This window comes from Melitaea cinxia, chromosome Z (genome assembly GCF_905220565.1).
Source record: "Melitaea cinxia chromosome Z, ilMelCinx1.1, whole genome shotgun sequence".
Taxonomy (NCBI): Eukaryota; Metazoa; Arthropoda; class Insecta; order Lepidoptera; family Nymphalidae; genus Melitaea; species Melitaea cinxia.
Genome location: NC_059424.1, coordinates 3620295 through 3640113, shown reverse-complemented (window position 1 = coordinate 3640113; position 19819 = coordinate 3620295).

Sequence of the window (19819 nt, the reverse complement as noted above, 5' to 3'; positions counted from 1 at the left end):
TTAAACAAAATTTATGATACATTTTATTATTAAATAGTAAACAAAAGTGTTTACTTTTACACTTAAATGCAAAGTAAACTAATTTTGCTTAAGTTATCAACTTACTATGTTCGCTGGATTATTCATCGAAATTCTTAAATGGACACGGGCACGTCACGTCTATGACTTTACCTTTTTTAACACAGTATTCTCTACTTTAGTAGTAGGTAGTTACGTTTGTGAAATATAAATTAAACCAAATAAGCACTTTGAATAAATCAAATATTTGCCGAAGAGCCAAAAACGAAAATATAATCAATAAATTGAAATATTATTATTTTTTTTAATTTATTGAGAGCTGGATACAAGTCCTTCGTTCTAAGCTGTACAAATTTTTACATCTTAAACTAAAACAATAATAATTTATAAATATAAACAAAATCTTCTACACTTCATATTTTTCCTTTATTATATCTTCTCTATTGATGAAACTATAAACTTGAATAATGGTTTAAAAATCTTGGATTGGCTAATATTTCTTCTAAGCGGCGGGGAATATTTATTTTATTTCCTGAGCAAATGTTATTTATATTCGAAGCCAGGATTAATTTGTGTAGCTTCAATGATTCACATTTAAAAATAACGTGGTTTAAGTCAGCGTATGGCTCGTTGCATTTAGTGCACTCACAGTCCGGCCGTTTTAAGAATGCGTTTCTGACAGATGGTGGTGAGCGATGTAACATTGAACTGGCGTACAATTTACGGCAAAATTTTAAATATCTTTAACGAGTGATAAAATTAAAAATCGAATAACTATGCCAACTTGTAGTAAATGTATTTAATTTTGGGCTAAAATTATTATAATTACTTAAATTATTACAATTAATTAAGAAATATAAAAACAATAGCTTTTAAAAGTCAATCCAAGTCAAACGGCGCTGTTTCAAGGTTATGTCAACTGTTTGTTTTTGTAGTGATGTGACAAAATAACGAGGCAATTGTAATCGAATATTTTTGTAATCTTAATATAATCTGTCGGGATAGTATAAAATAAAACGTTGTAATTTTATAATATAAAATAGTTAGTTAATATAATAAAGCTGGTACGTCCACACAAATCTTAAGGAAATTAGTGTCATAATATCAGTCAGATGAATAATAATTGTGTTTGCAGCCAAACGAAAAAAACCAACTTCAATTTTATCGACAAATAAATACTACGTAGGTAGACGAAAAAAAAAAGACAAGTACATACGCATTATAAAAGTTTACTCCAAAAGTTGTAATCAGATCTCGACAAAATTTAAATGTGACCACATGATAAACATCGGCTTTCGAGTAATTAAAAATAATCAAAATCGGTACACCTAGTAAAAAGTTATGCGGATTTTCGAGTTTCGTTCCCTCGATTTCTCTGGGATTACATCATCAGATCCTGGTTTCCTTATCATGGTACCACACCAGAGATATCTCCTTATATACACGCACGCCACTTTTTAAATATGGCGCAAAGTGCATCTTTCTTGAAATCTATTCGCTCCATTGTTCACCTTGACTGATCATTTGATTTTTGCGTTTTTAGACGTGGGAATAAATACATATAAAACCACATTTTTCATGAGTTTATACTCAATATTGATACTTAACAAATCATTCAGCATAAAAAATCGAATGTTTAATTTCGGTACTATACGCGGTTACAAGTAGCGTGCGAGCAGGACGAAACTACCGCTTTCTTGCGTCTTCTTCCGTCACGCTTCTACCGTCTTTGTTTTATTTAAAATCGTTTAAGAATATCATTATTTTTCTTACCTAACAGTTCAAAATTTACAGGCCAAGTATCGAATCGTGTAAAATACTTTGACGTACTGTATCGAAAGTGACACTTCGATAATTTACTAAGTATGATATATATGTACAACGTAAAATGTCGAAAGAGTCACATTCGATAAACTTTGATAAAATTATTTCCAAATAAATAATCGAAACTGCCTGTTTCGATTGTTCACACTAATTGATGAACGTAGGAAAGTATTGAAACTAACATTTCTCAAAATCTATAAAGAATTTTGGATAAAGTGACATATACATTTAATTGTCGATAAAAGTTTAGCATATATCTGAAATTATTTGTAGATAGCATCACTTCGGCCTATGGCAGTCCACTGTTGGATATAAGCTTCCCCAAGTTTGCGCCAGACATCCCGGTTTTCCGCAATCCTCATCCAGCCTACGCCGGCAATTTTATGTAGATCGTCGGGCTAACGACCGGAGGACGTCCCACACTGCGTTTGCCAAGACGCGGTCTTCACTCCAAGACCCGTCTACTCCAACGGCCATTGGTCCTGCGACACAGATGACCAGCCCACTGCCACTTCAACTTGCTAATTCTGTGGTCTATGTCGGTTACTTTCGTTCTCTCGCGGATAGTCGTATTTCTAATCCTATCTTTGAGGGAGACCCCAAGCATAGCCCATTCCATTGCAACCAACGTCCAACGTCTCCGTAAAGATGACAATATCATCGGCGAAACGAAAGTGAGAGATGAATTCACCGTTGACGTTAATGCCTCGTTCTCCCCAATCTAAGGTCTTAAAGACATCCTCCAGCACAGTGGTAAATAGTTTCGATGATATTACATCTCCTTGTCTTACCCCACGCCGGACGGAAACAGGTCCTGTTCTCTGGTCCTGGACATGAACGGTGATCGTCGCCGCGTCGTACATACATTTCAGTATCTCGATATATCGCCAGTCGATATGGCATCTCTGCAGAGAGTCCAGGACAGCCCAGGTCTCGACAGAGTCGAAGGCTTTCTTGTAGTCCACAAATGCCATACACAGCGGTTGATTATATTCTTCTGTCTTTTCAATAATCTACCGAACAGTATGAATGTGGTCCACGGTGCTGTAGCCATTTCGAAACCCAGCCTGCTCTGGTGGTTGGAATTCGTCGAGTCTTCTGGCGAGACGATTCGTAACAACCATCGAAAACAGCTTATAGACGTGGCTCAGAAGTGAGATCGGTCTGTCATTTTTTAACAGAGACTTATCGCCTCTCTTAAAAAACAGCACCACCACACTCCTGGACCACGCCTCCGGCGTGGTACCTTGGTGGATGACGGCGTTAAAGAGTCTTGCCAAGGCTTTTAGGACAGGTCGCCCTGCGGCTTTAAGGAGCTCAGTGGTAACTCCGTGATCCCCCGGGGCCCTCTCGTTTTTAAGCTGCCCGAGCGCTGCACTAATCTCGCCCTCTTCGAAGTCCGGGATACTCTCCGAATAATGGCGCAACAATGGTGCCCGTGGATCTTCGGTGTCCCAAGTCGCAGGTTTGCGTGCGCTCGACGAGTACAGCTGTTTATAAAAATTTTCAACCTCTTCTCGGATCTGAGGGTGAGAGCAGACGGTTCTGCCATCCGCTGTTTTTTCTTCGCAAGAAGGCTTTTCCCCAATGGTCTTTGGAAAACTTTGGACCCCCTATTCTGCTCAATCAGAGTAGCAATCTCTTTCGTATTTGAGCAGCGGAGGCCTCGGCGTACAAGTTTCCGTATTCTCTTGGAAAGAGCCCAGATGCAGAACCATTATTATGCAGATATCATAATAAATGACAATTTTGTACACAAAATTAACTTCATAGTGCTCTCCTGTAATGTGCCTTTTTTCAATTTCGATACAATACATAGGGATAGTTGATATATAAGGTCGAATTGAGTAACCTCCTCCTTTTTTAAGTTAATTAGTAAAAAAAAAACATTGAAAATAAAATAACTTATCACTTTGATTTTGAAAAAGAAGAAGATGTTTTTAAAAGAAGCATTTTTCAAATTTAATGATAATAGGAGACTTCTGTCTTCTGTGCTGTCTGATAGAACTTGTCTGAACTTGGGGAGGCCAGCAGTGGACTGCAATAGGCTGAGTTGACTGATAAATATTAAGGTAACTAGAGAAAGGAAAATTATTTCACAAATACAATCTTGCATGTTTCAACAAATATCGGTTAGACAGGCCCGAAATACACGTAATAATTGAACAGAGACCTAATAAAATAAAATTGCAGTAATTTTTTTAGGCGATCATGTATTGGGTTGTAGGCCTATGGGCTTGATCATCATGGACGTCCGCTTCAGAGAGTAGTCCCAGCCTCGCCAGCGGAACCATACGATTCCTTTAGAGAGAAATAATGATAATTTGTATATAAACTTATATAGATATAATTTAACATTTTTCACATCACATGGTAATGTTTATGATTCCTTTTAAAGCAAAAGATATGATACATATATTATGCACATGGTTTTCTAGTATGATCTAAAAATCATGTAATTACAAAAATTTGGTTTAAATATTCTCATACGAACTTGAGTTATCGATATTTTGACACACGGAACCGGTGTCAGCTTAAACAAAAAAAAAAAAATGTTTGTAATCTCATGATTAATAAGTAAAAAGTTGGAATTTTAATAAATTGTAAATTTGTATTTTGAATTTAATTTAGTTCGCTTGCTCTAACTTTATTGAACTAACGTAATTAAGGGTAAAGGTAATTGTGCTTTTAAATCTAAATTATGATATAAATATCAAAAAAAAAAAACGTTGGAAATAAAAATCCATAAAAAACTTTTTAGATGGAATAAAAATTATTAAAATTATAGATAAATCGTAATTATGTTTAAAGTCTGAGTGCAAAGCTCCATTCACCCTGTTTCCTGCATTCACTCTTCTTTCAATATCACTCTTATACTTTCCATCTCTTGTAAACTTTGAACCCAGATACACAAACTCATTCACCTGTTCAATTTGTTCATCTCCAATCACGATATTGCAGTCTGTCACTGCCTCACCTCTTTCCAACACCATCATTTTCGTCTTCCTTACATTTATCTTCATTCCCTTTCTTACAAAGGCTCTACTCATATCAGTTACCATCTCCTGCAACTCCTCGGGCGAAGACGCAAGTAATACTTGATCATCAGCATAGAGAGGACATTTGACGAGTAACTCATTCATTCTCAACCCATTTTTATTCTCTTTTAAATCTATCAAACAATTATCAACGAATAGATTAAACAGCCACGGTGACGCTACACATCCCTGTCTAACACCTTTTTCGATATTAAACCATTCAGTGTATGCTCCATTTTTCCACACACAAGCACTAGAATCCCTATAAAGAGATTGCAATACTCGTATGAGGACACTGCTCACACCATTTACGGACAATGCTGACCACAATTCATTCCTCATCACTCTATTACACACATTATACTACTACATTATACAATTCGACTTGTTATCTGATGTTGCATTAGGCAACGTTGAAGTGGTTTAAGAACTTATGGGAAATGCAAAATGAGCGCATAACGGTCTCTTGAAATAGTTGTGAGGAAAAGGTACCTGGGGATATCTGGGTATTATCTCCGAGCCCCGATGCAAAATAGTTCGTCTAGTATAGAAAGTAGTGCAAAGCGTAAAACATAGAAAGTAAATGTTGGTAAAATAATTAAGAACGTTTAATAAAAAGTAAACTACAATTTGAAAGTTTATTTTAACATAACTGAAATTTTTTCATGACTTTTCTTTTATACTGTCCTACTTGACAAATGACACAGAATTACTTTTACAAATTTAAATTATGCAACATAATTGTACAAAGAAGGAATAATCACTGATAGACGAACTCTTTTGCATCGATTAAAAAAAAATTAATCGAAATTTAATATTTTATATAGATATACAAAAATAATGAACTTAGAAAAAAATCTCACAAAGAATCTCAAATCTCACACTAGACGAACTATTTTGCATTGGGGCTCGTATATATAATGATGAGTGAAATCAATTTGATTTCATCAACGTTAGATACATTTCAAATTCATTCACATATTTAGTAGGATTATTGTTAAATGAGATCATACAAATATATCTATTATTATGTTTAAGCCTTTCATATCCCACAGCTAGGCTATAGGCCTCTTTCCCGACATAGGAGAAGGATCGTAGCTTAATTCATCCTGCTGCTTCAATGCGGGTCGGAGGATATATTCCCTACTATGAGTAATGATTGCTGTCAGGTTAACATAATAATAACCGGGACCGACGGCTTAACGTGCTCTCCGAGGTATGGTGGGGAGACCCACAAGGACTGCACAACACCCAGACCACGGCAAACACCTGTATAGCCAATACAAATGTATTAATTGTATTATTGTAATTATTTCAAAGGGGTCCTTCATATCGGGGTATAAAGTTACTGCATAAGTTGACAGCTGAACATGTGGTGCCTTCACTGATACCAAAGATGAGAGTCAAACACTGCTCACAAGTGTTCAGCAAGTCTGTTAGTGTAACACTAGGAAGTATGGCAGGTATGTTTACATTATGTTTATTACAGGTAATTAATGGCTGCATGGATAATTCTTGTACGTAGCTAGCCATGGCAAGTAATTTTTATTAAGACAGAATACTAGCTGTTGCTCGCAGTTCGCTTGCTCACGTTAATTTCGATTTTCACAAATTCAAAATTCCTATTTTAGCACCTTAACGACAGCCTGATATGTTCAATGATTTGAGCTGTATGTTTATAGATCAGTCAGTTAGTCAGTTATATACACAAATTAACTATTCCTAAGATTTGTGAAAATAATATCTTATTACTTGGTCTTTCGTCATTACCGTTTTATATCTGACATTAAAACCAAATCTTAATTAACTTAAAACAAATCTTAATTGACTGACTATCAACACACAGCACAAACAACTGGTCAAATCGGGCTGTAATCTCTACCTCTAAGAAGGTTAAATAGGGGTTGAAATTTTTGTGATTCACACCCATGAAATCGCAAAGCATAGTTAATTAATGGTTACTGAAAGTAAATTTTATTATGAATTTTATTCCAGGTCTCTTCCAGGTTTTGTAATGCAATTTTAACCTTTTTGAAAAATGTATAAAAACTCGTTCATATGATAGAAAATGTTACAACAGCAAATTCCAATGTTGAATTTTAATTTACAGAAAATGGAAGCATGCCAGCAGAGTGTATAGACACAGCAGATTTGTTACTATTGTTTGACAGTTTATTTGACTCTGTGAATTGTAATAACTACAATATAGAAGAGGGGAAACCATCCAACGCCTGTGACAAGGAACTCACCTCATTTACAATTCTGGAATGAAACATTACCAGTTTTGAAAACAATGAAATATATTCGAAAAAATGGTAGAGAATCGACTATTACGTAAATTACTAGCTGGGTAAAAACCATTGAAGGCTTAAAACAAATTACAAAAATGTTACATGCAAAAGGCATACAGTCAATACTGTTGTGTCATTTTAATCAAGACCGACTAGAAAACTTTTGGAGCAATAAGGTCTCACGGGTACAGCAATGTAATGTCCAACTCTGCACTATTCGAAACTGCATTTTAAACATTATTATAATAAATAATATAACCTCACCAACTTCATCACAGGCAAATTGTGAGAAAGATGACAACATTTACTCTTAATCATTAAAATCATTTTGAAAAGTGAAATATAATAAAAACAAAGAAGCTGCAGAGGATGGGCAAATCGAAATTGAGGGTGCACATTTAAATATCGATATCATAAATACTCAAACTATTATAGAGAGTAGTTCTCGAATTAATGTAGATAATTGCGCGGCCGTTGGTTATTGTAGTGGGTGGATGGCAATTAAAGCGAAAAACTATGTATTTAAAAACTGTAAATCTTGTAAAAGCTATTTCATAAGTGAAAGTAACGAAGATTTTCATAATTTCATAAAAAAAAGAATACGGAGGTAAAAGATGGTTGTGCTATCCCACCCGGGCGTTGTTTGAATTTTTGGTCCAAGTTGAACACCTGATAATGGAAGTTTTAAAAAGTTATGGTCACAAAGAAAAAAAATTGTGAATATGTTGCAGTCAAAACTCTTAACCAGTCAAAAGCACTATTGACTAGCAAAATCAGTCAGAAGTACTTTTGACCGTTTGCTTTAGTCAATAATACTTTTGACTAAAATAACAGTTAAAAGTACTTTTGCCCAATGGAGCTGGTTAAAAGTACTTTTGACTAAATGATTCCGTCAAAAGTGGTTTTGACTGGTTGTATCAGTCAAAACTCTTAAAAAGTTAAGGTGGTCGATAAAAATAACGACAAACACACATATAAACTTTTATATTACTCATTATTAGTTGAGAACGTGCTGATATTAGAACAAAAATGAGTGACTACGAAAAGAAAGAAGGCTTTTTGCAAAGAATTTTAGCGATGGAAGATATGAAAGATAGTCATTTCAATGTGATGATAAAAAAAAATTTGAAAAGTTTGCAGTGGATGTGGAAGACGCGAAATTTAATGAAAAAGAAACACCATTACAGTACAGTGGACTACAAAGCTTTTACACATTGAAGTTTGTGGTATAAAAAAATTAGTTACAAACACAGAACCTGTCAAATATTTTTGCCGGCTGAGGAAATCTACGACATTATTGATGCTGCTCATATTTCTATAGGGCATGGTGGTCGCGATAGACTTAAGAATGAAACGGCAAAAAAGTACGCTAATGTTACAAAAGAAATGATTAATTTATCAATGTGCGAAGTATGCCAAAGGAAGAAAAGCAAGAAAAGGATGGGTCAGGTTTAGAAACCGATCCTGCACACTGAAATGAACAGCCGCTGCCAAGTCGATCTGATTGACATGCAGTCGCAAGAAGATCGCGGGCATAAATTTATTATGGTTTATCAGGATCATTTGACTAAATTTATTCACATCTAACGAGTTAATAGTGCTTTTGACTGGCGCTTTTTTGCAGTTAAAACTACTTTTGACGGAGAGCGTCAGTCAAAAGTATTTTTAACCGCGAATTTGCAGTCAAAAGTACTAATAACCAATAATTTTCAGTCAAAACCACTTTTGACCAACTTGTCCAGTCAAAAGTACTTTTGACTGATTTCGCTAGTCAATAGTACTTTTGACTGGTTAAGAGTTCTGACTGCAACAAATACATTTCATTGATTGCGTCAATCTATTCTATAATATAAAAATGAGTCGTTGAATGTGTTGCTAAGCGCAAAACTCGAGAACGGTTGGACCGATTTCGCTAATTCTTTTTTTTAAATATTCCTTGAAGTACGAGGATGGTTCTTACGGAGAGAAAAATTCTAAAAAAAAAAATTTAAATTTCCTGAAAAAGTCTAAAAACAACACTTTTCTATACTCCCATACAAAAGGTTTGTGATAATACTTAAAAGTCAATTTGAACTTTAATACCATACGATAAAGTTTGTGTTAGGCGATACGAAGTTCGCCGGGTCAGCTAGTATTGAATAAATTTAATAAAATGTGAAAAACAAAAACACATTTAAAAAATATCTGCTAAATAAAAGTGTTCAATTTTTCACAATGACTTGTTGCAAACAAGTAAGCAATGTTCTCACTGGAAAAAGCTATATTAATTTAATTCGTTTAGATAATAGCGATGAAATAGACCACATTTTCCTACTAGCTCGAGAACATTTTAATAAAACAAAGGGAAGGAAACGGGAGCGGCAAACTACTAGTGTTTAATTATAAAATAAAATAAAAATGTTAACTGGGTCTTTGTCTTCCCTCTGTTCAGTAGTTTAACCCGATTCCAAGATTTTAATCGTAGGGCTTGTAGAGGCGGCACTGTTGTAAAATTATTTATTGAGTTGTTCTATAGTTTTCTTGTCATTGACTATTGTTATGTTCCCATAGTAAATACCAATTTAATAAATGTACTATAATCATATTGCCTATATTTAATGTATGTATTTTCATCTAAAGCTAGAACCTCAAGTTTGAATTTACCAAGAAATACAGGCACCACGCGTGCCCAAAGAAATTTGTTCGTATACTGGAACTAGTAAAAACCTGTATTCTTTAAGTAGTTCCAAACACCTGTGTCTAATTTTTTTATTAGGTATGTATAGCTTCTGCGCGCAACTTCTTCCGCGTGGAACAGAGGCGCGCGCAATACTTGATCATTATTTTGCTGCGATGTTATTTTAAAACTACGATATCTCCTGAGATACTCATTGAAATCGAATTATGCAAAAGGCATTATGGTAAATAGTATTATGTTTTAAGTTAAATACTTGTGATGAATAACGTATTTATTTAGATAAGGATTAATATCATGTTTATAAAAATATCTTCGCAAATAATGCATTGTTTTAGAACAAACTTGGTTAGCATAAAAAAGATTATAGTGAGCCAACCTTAAAAGATAGAATTATGCTGTCGCGGCCTTTTTTTAAAACTTTTAAAGAGGATCAATTCTATCATACATGATTTTTGCGAAACTTTAACTGTTATCACAGCGCACGCAGCGGAAGCTCTTAAAAGGAAAAAAGAACCCCCGATTTTGAAACATTCTTCAATGGTGCTCCGCTCCTTTTGGTTTTAGCGTGATGATATATAGCCTATAACCTTCCTCGATAAATGGGCTATCTAACATTAAAATATTTTTTCAAATCGGACCAGTAGTTTCTGAGATCAAACAAACTCTTCAGCTTTATAATATTAGTATAGATAACTATACAACTATAAAAACCCTTAACCTACCTGAAAAAACAAAGAAACGACATTTAAAGCTATTTTACCAATTCCTATACATAAAATTAAAATTAATTATTTCTTTTATAAGTGACTATTATGAAGTGTCAAAATCTCTATAAAAACAATACATATTACTACTGCTATAAAATAGGTACTAGGTATACAAATATACAAACTCAAAGGAATACATTCCTATATATATATATATATATATATATATATATATATTTATATGTATACACACAACTAATAGATATTATGAATATAAACGACATAGTGCAAGAGAAATATAGCACTAAATCAGTAACGATATTATAGCGACTTTAAGCAATGGTATTTCAATCAGCTCTTAAATGACTCTAATGATTGTGCACGCCTTAAACTTAAAAGTAAATAAAGAATTTCATAGTCGGGCCGTTTGGAAGAGAATGAGTTAGAGTAAAAAGAAGAAGAAGAATGAGATGTAATTTTAAAAAGGAGGTTACTATCAGAGCGAAGAGACCGATCGTGAGAATTCGATAATAATTCAAAGGGTTCTTTTAAGTAGCAAGGCGTCTTCGGATTGAACAATAAACAGTAGAGAAGTGATAGGGATTGAGTATTGCTGTGAAATGTAATTGGGAGCCACCCGAGTTTCCTTCGAAAATTAGAATTGTGGTCATATTTCCTTATCCCAAAAATAAACCGAATCGAGAGACATTGACACGATTTAATGATCTTAACACAAAAGAGGGTAGTTGTAGAAAAGTAATAACAGCAGTTGTTGAAAAGAGGGTAACTTGAGTTTAAAGTTAAAAGTAAAAAGAACGTCTGACATCTTCTCCTCATCTCCTGATTATCAAAATCCTTGGTAAGCAATTCGACTTGTCTCTGCAAGGCATTCAACGCTGAAATGACAAATGCCTTAAAATTTGAGAACTCTGTCGCCAATGATGTCGTCGTCGGGGATGAGGTTTTCTGAAGATCATGCTGGAACTCCTCCATCTTATTATGAAATAATGCAGTCATTTTAGCCAAAGAATCCTTTATTGAGTCCATAGTGTTATTGATGTGGTAACTTTTAGAATTAGAAAGAGATTTAACTAAGAGAATTGTAGCCGAAGGGATACTATTGATCACATATGTAAATTTAGCACTTAAAAGCTTTAATAAATAGTAAAAAATACATACTAATTTGAAGTTAAATTATAAGAGCTGTTGAAAACGTTTGTACAATTATTCTTGACTACCGCTAAAAAAAAACGCGATTGCATCACCACCATCATCACCATCGCCGCCACCAATAACACCGGGATTAACAGCAACACCAATGTCCACACTAGCAGGAACAGCAGGGACCGCGATTCTAGCATCTAAGTACAATAAAATGAAGTTGCTAATGAGGCTTTTATACTTTGGGTACATTTGTAGAATCCCACCCGAATAACCTCTGTTAGTAGAAGTTACTTGGGAGGTTAAGTAAGGAGGTTAATACAATAAAATCAATAATAAATTGTATTATTTAAAAAAAATATTTTTTGTGTAAATTTGCGTTTTACAGGAAATATAGATGAACGTGCTGTGTGGCTACGGCACTAAAGAATTTAGCCACCCCCTCTCTTCCCGTGGGTGTCGTAAGAGGCGACTAAGGGATAACAAGGTTCCACAACCACCTTGGAACTTAAGAAGCCGACCGATGGCGGGATAACCATCCAACTGCTGGCTTTGAAATACACAGGCCGAAGACGGGCAGCAGCGTCTTCGGTGCGACAAAGTTCAAGGTGCGGTCACCAACCCGCCTGCCCAGCGTGGTGACTATGGGCAAAACACATGAGTTCACGTTATTTTTGGCGTAAACTTGTGGAGGCCTATGTCCAGCAGTGGACTGTATAGGCTGTAATGATGATGACAATGATAGATGAACTTAGAATGAAAGACTGTATCTGTTTAGAAAATTTCATCAAAATGATTACAGCTGTTTCTGAGATATCCGAAGTATAACAAAATTAAATTTTGTTTTTTATTTATATTTTATTTAGGAAACAAACAGTACAATAATACAGCAATTAATCAATTTATACAACCCAATAAAGTTTCTAATTAAAATTAAAATAAAAAAAATTAAAAACAGTAGCCTAAGTTACTCCTTATTACATCAACTATCTGCCATTGAAGGTCCCGTCAAAATCGGCCTAGCCTTTTCAGAGATTAGCCAAAACAAACAGACAGACAGACAAAATTGTAGGATATGTTATTTTGGTATATGTACCGTGTACACACACACCTATATGCATTTAGTAATATTCAGTTATTTTAATATTAGTAACAGACACTGCAATTTTATTTATTAGTATAGATTAAATGTTAATTACGTTAATTTCGTTAATGTAACGTTAAAGTATAAAAATGTCCATAATATAAAATGTCTATGTTTAATTATTTATAAATTTCTATGTTTTAATTTATAAATAAGCCGTCATTATTAAGCCGACCAATGTTAAAAACACAATATTTGTTCGTATGACGTGTATGACGCGCGACATTATAAAATTGTAGGATTATAATAATTGTGTTTGCTCGCAAACAAAAAAAACCGACTTCAATTACATCGACGAGTAATACAACGTAGATCGACGAAAAAATAGTCAAGTAACTACTCAAAAAGTAGTTATCAGATCTCGATAAAATTTATATGTGAACACATGATAAACATCAGCTTTCGATTAAATCAAAAATTATCAAAATCGGTATACCCAGTAAAAAGTTATTGCGGATTTTCGAGAGTTTCCCTCGATTTCTCTGGGATCCCATCATCAGATCCTGGTTTCCTTATCATGGTACCAAACTAGGGATATCCTCTTTCCAATAAAAAAAGAATTATCAAAATCGGTACACCCGGTAAAAAGTTATTGCGGATTTTCAAGAGTTTCCCTCGATTTCTCTGGGATACCATCATCAGATCCTAGTTTCCTTATCAGGGTACTAAACTAGGGATATCTACTTTCCAACAAAAAAGAATTATCAAAATCGGTACATCCAGTAGAAAGTTATGCGGTATAATACAACGTAGGTCGACGAAAAAAGCGTCAAGTAAAAACGCATTATTAGATATAACTCAAAAAGTAGTTATTAGATCTCAAATAAATTTAAATGGGACCAATTGGCACACACCACCTTTCGATTAAAACAAAATTTGTCGAAATCGGTCCACCCGGTTAAAGTTCTGATGTAACATACATAAAAAAAAATACAGTCGGATTGAGAACCTCCTCCTTTTTTGGAAGTCAGTTAAAAAGTAGTAATAAATAGTTTCATAAAAGGCCCGTCGTCGATTCGCGCGAAGCGCTGATATCACAATAAATATGACGGCGGGTTTTTCAATTGAAGCGAATTTAAATTGAATTATGGTTTAAGTATTAGCATACTTGTCATATGGTCCCATTTTAATATAATGGAGTATCAATTAGTACTTTTTGAGTAATTTTGATGTCGCGTATTTATGAGACCAGATGTCCAACGCCATCCATGAATCAGGTTAAGCTGCTTCAATGAATATCATCCATGCCATCTACCTAAAGTAGGTTAAACTACTTCAATAAATATTTATAGAAAAATTAAATGGGTATTAATTATTATTATCAAACTATTTAGTCGTTAAGTATAATGCGTATATTTACAATAGTTATGAACAGCGAAGCAAATACTGTATCTTGATTGCATCATAAATTTGTTTACGTTACAGCTACAGGATGTCCCCCGAAACTAACGACGTTTGTGGCCATCTTTTAATCTAAATTTTCTCACACGTATTAGATTTTGCGTGGGGTGCAATTTTTGTTATGTTTATGCTCATTTGTGTTGTGATTGGTTTATTCAACTAAAAGGACCGAATTTTTTTTTTTGATGTCTGTGAAATTTTTTCAGTAGCCTAAAAGGCGAACAGTAGCTAATTAGATAGTTTTGTCGCCGATTTCCACTTCGAAGTTCGAGTAGCCTAAATAGGCAATACTACGTAGCGGCAGCGGCGGCGCGGGAGCGCGGCCGTTGGTTGCGCTGTACGGTGAGGCTGTCGACGCTTCAACGGACATTCGATTAACGTCTGTTACGTCTAATAACGTTCATTTTTTTAGAACGGACATTTGTTTTTTTTTTTTTTTTTTTTTTTTTATGTCACTAGGTCAACCAACAAGCGTACGGCTCACCTGATAGTAAGCGATTACCGTAGCTTATAGACGCCTGCAACACCAGAAGCATCGCAAGCGCGTTGCCGACCCAATCCCCAATCCCCCCAGGAGCTCTGGTCACCTTACTCACCAACAGGAACACAATACTGCTTGAAAACAGTATTATTTTGCTGTGATCTTCTGTAAGGTCGAGGTACTACCCCAGTCGGGCTGCTCCATATTTTGAGCAGGAAATTCCTACTGTGCCCTACCCCAGTTACATACCTAAATACAACATGAATATCTAGAAACATAATTATAATACGCGAAACATTAATTTTGTTTGATATAGGTACATATAGGCGCATATTTTTTTATTTCTTGTATTACATAGGTACTTAAATATTATTTATGAACTTCAACAATAATTAAATTAACTTAAATAAAAAAATGAGTATTGAACCAGAGTCACTCGAAATTTAAAACAGTAGATAGGTAATTATTGTTTTGAGTTCGTCATTATAATTTCGGAATACATTATAATTATGAATTAAAGGGAACGAAAACTACCTAGTATCTAATGACAAAAATCTGACCCGTCATTTAATAATATTTTTTGTTGGGTAGACCATTTCGATGAATCTTTTTTTAATCAAAAGGTGGTGCTTGTCATTTTATGGTGTCATTAAAATTTGATCTAGTACTTTTCGAGTAATCTATACTAATATTACAAAGTTGAAGAGTTTGTTTGTTTGTTTGATTGTTTGAACGCGCTAATCTCAGAAACTATCTACTGGTCCGTAAAGTTTCGCAAAAATCATGTATGACAGAATTGTTCCCCTTTAAAAGTTCTAAAAAAAAGTACGCGACAGCATATATCTATCTTTTAAGGTTGACTAACTATAACCTTTTTTATGCTAACCAAGTTTGTTCTAAAATAATGCATTATTTGCGAAGATGTTTTTATAAACACGATATTAATCCTTATCTAAATAAATACGTTATTCATCACAAGTATTTAGTTTAAAACAAAATTGATTCGATTTCAGTGAGTATCTCTTAGGAGATACTGCAGTTTTAAAATAACATCGCAGCAAAATAATGATCAAGACGGTATTGCGCGTGCCTCTGTTCCACGCGGACGAAGTCGCGCGCAGAAGCTAGTATCTAATAATGCGCATTTACGTGACTATATTTTCGTCTACCAACCTTATTGTACTTATCGATATAATTGAAGTTGTTTTTTTTTTTTCGTTTGCGAGTAAACACAATTACATTGTTTAATATTATTTATTTTATTGCAATATCTTTAAATAAGTTGTTTTTATTACCAACTGAATTCAAGTACTTCACTACATAGTATAAAACAAAGTCGCTTTCTCTGTCCCTATGTCCCTGTGTCCCTATGTCCCTATGTTTGCTTAAATCTTTAAAACTACGCAACGGATTTTGATGTGGTTTTTTTAATAGATAGAGTGATTGAAGGTTTATATGTATAATAACATCCATTAAATAGTGGAGAAATACTGTTATTTATGATGTTTCTAATATGATGTCGTAAATAATTACATTTCTTCCGCTTACATTGTAAACGCAGCCTGAACTCTACGAGATTTATCAAAATAATGTACTAAGTATTGTACACATTGAAAAGGTCTACAGAAAACTCCGCTATGGTATATGTCTATCTCTTATGGATATCCCACAATAACATTTTTTGTCATTTACTTTTTACGACAAATAATGGCTAATTTTCAAAGCGATTTTAACCAATACAGCATTAATCCTTATCCTATTAAATACCTTAAATACATTGTTGATTTAATATAGATCTATATGGCCCTTTACAGCATATGATTTAAATTAATATTTTCGAAGATATTACAGATTGAAAAATTGCGGTACGTAGGGTTTGCGGCGGTTCCGGTCGGCTTTTACTCTAAAGTTAACGCGTGCGGGTCACGGGCAGTAATGAATAAATCAAAACTACTGGATCGATTTTAATCATTTTTTCAGTGAATGACATAGGCTATAATTATATTTTATACCCGTGCGAAGCCGGAGCGGGTCGCTAGTATATGTATAATACATGCATATTAAGATAGTAGAGAAACACTGATAATTTTAGAGGTTTCTAATGTGATGTCGTAAATAAACATATTTTTTACCCGACTGCAAAGAAAGAGTTATGTTTTTCGCGTGTATCTTGTATGTATGTATGTAATATTCTTTATTACCTCATATCTCCAGAACCATGGAACGGATTTACATAATTCAGGTATCGTTAGATTCGTCTTAGCAGTCTCAGTTAAAGTGTAAGTGTTCTCAGATACGTGACGTTAAAAAAATCAAATATGACGGCTGTGCGAAGCCATTGTAGTTAATGAAAAAAAAATCTTTTTTGAATACTCCAATATGGTTGTCAAATTAACGAGCTCAATACAAGGATTTCAAAAAGGTATATCATAATTATTATTACCTAATACTAATAAAAAAAAGACCATGAGAAAGTTTAAAAAATGATGTAAACTCTTTTAATGAATTGAACTGGTTACGTTATTTGTCAAACTAATAAGACAAAAATAAAATAATAATAAAAAGAAACAAAATTGAGGGCTTTTGAGTGTTTTTCTCATGGCCAATTAGGTATAGGTATATCGCTCGTTCAAGAGTAACCTCTAAAGAAAATATGTTTGTATTGTCTAATGACAAAAAAACCACAAGGAGATCGGATGGATATTGTTAAAGTTATAGAATTTATCGATTTATGGCAGTTTTAAAGTTACGTAAATAGAAAAGGAATATAATAATAATAATAATAATAATACTTTATTTCAGACTAGATTTTAAGTCCATATTGGGTTAGTACTACAAAACAACATTTAGAATAAAAAAACAAAACAAAATTAAATTAAAAAATCAATAAGTAAAAATAAAATTAAATAAAGTAAAAGTAAAATCAAAAATCAAAAAATTAAAAATTCAAAATTCAAAAAAATGTGACTTAAAAATACTACTAAATATGACTTTTCCCTCTGTGAAGCAGGGGGATAAAAAGTATGTGGAGGGTACACGGAGCACTAGAAAATGATTTCGGTCGTAAATTTTTTTGTAAAAGTAAAAAATTTGAGGGTAAGGGTAGGTTGTGTATTTTATGTTTTGCGTATTATATGCCTATTTTCGGTGGGGTTATGACGTTTAATTACTGAGTTCCTATGGCCACCTTCCAGCTCCATCATCAGACTCTGGATACTATCTAGTACCAAAGTACTCGTCAAGGCGAATCAAACGAGCGCATACTCGATGAGGTTATGACGTTTCATTACTGAGTTCTTATAATCATTTTCCAGCTCCATCATCAGACCCTGATTACCATCTAGCATCAAAGTACTCGTTGAGGCGAATCAAACGAGCCATACTCGATGGGGTTATGATGTTTAATTATTGAGTTCCTATGGCCACCTTCCAGCTTCATCATCAGACCCTGGTTACCATTGAGAGACAAAGTACTCGTCAAGACTGTTCAAACGAGTCCAAACTCGATGAGGTTGTGTCGTTTCATTGCGTAGTACCTATAGCCACCTTCCAGCTCCATCATCAGATCAGCACCATGACATCATAATATTGCATTGTCACGCGATTTACACATGTATGCAAAATTTCAGCTTAATCGGTATACCGGAAAATGGATCAAATTTTGCAACATCGCCACACGTGTAACTAAATAAAAGCTTGTAATAATATTTTTATAACTTTGTTGTTATAGAGCGTTCAGTTATAACGATCAATTGTGCAATTTTTAACCGTTGTATTATAGCGCATAACTTTTTACTGAGTGTACTGATTTTGATAATTCTTTTTTTGTTGGAAAGGAGATATCCCTAGTTTGGTAGGTACTATGATAAGAAAACCAGGATCTGATGATAGGATCCCAGAGAAATCGAGGGAAACTCTTGAAAATCCGCATACATTTTTACTGTGTGTACCGATTTTCATGATTTTTTATTTAATCGAAAGCCGATGTTTATCATGTGGCCACATTTAAATTTCATCGAGATCTGATTACAATTTTTGGAGTAATCTTTGATAATGCGTATTTACTTGACTATTTTTAACCGAAATCCAAAAAAGGAGGAGGTTCTCAATTCGACTGTATTTTTTTTTTTATTTATGTTACATCAGAACTTTTGACTGGGTAGACCGATTTCGACAAATTTTGTTTTAATCGAAAGGTGGTGTGTGCCAATTGGTCCCATTTAAATTTATTTGAGATCTAACAACTACTTTTCGAGTTATATCTAATAATGCGTTTTTACTTGACGCTTTTTTCGTCGACCTACGTTGTATTATACCGCATAACTTTCTACTGGATGTACCGATGTTGATAATTCTTTTTTTGTTGGAGAGAGGATATCCCTAGTTTGGTACCATGATAAGGAAACCAGGATCTGATGATGGGATTCCAGAGAAATCGAGGGAAACTCTCGAAAATCCGCAATAACTTTTTACTGGGTGTACCGATTTTGATAATTTTTAATTTAATCGAAAGCTGATGTTTATCATGTGGCCACATATAAATTTTATCGAGATCTGATAACTACTTTTTGAGTAATCTTTGATAACGCGTAGTTGCTTGACTATTTTTTCGTCGATCTACGTTGTATTACTTGTCGATGTAATTGAAGTCGGTTTTTTTCTCGTTTGCGAGCAAACACAATTATTTCGTCTACTTACGTTGTATTACTTGTCGATATAATTGAAGTCGGTTTTTCTTTGTTTACCTGCAAACACAATTATTAATGTACTAGCTGACCCGGCGAACTTCGTATCGCCTAACACAAACTTTATCGTATGGTATTAAAGTTCAAATTGACTTTTAAGTATTATCACAAATCTTTTGTATGGGAGTATAGAAAAGTGTTGTTTTTAGACTTTTTCAGGAAATTTAAAATTTTCTTTTTTTTTTAGAATTTTTCTCTCCGTAAGAACCATCCTCGTACTTCAAGGAACATTTTAAAAAAAGAATTAGCGAAATCGGTCCAACCGTTCTCGAGTTTTGCACTTAGCAACACATTTTGCGATTCATTTTTATATATAAGATAATAAAAATTAA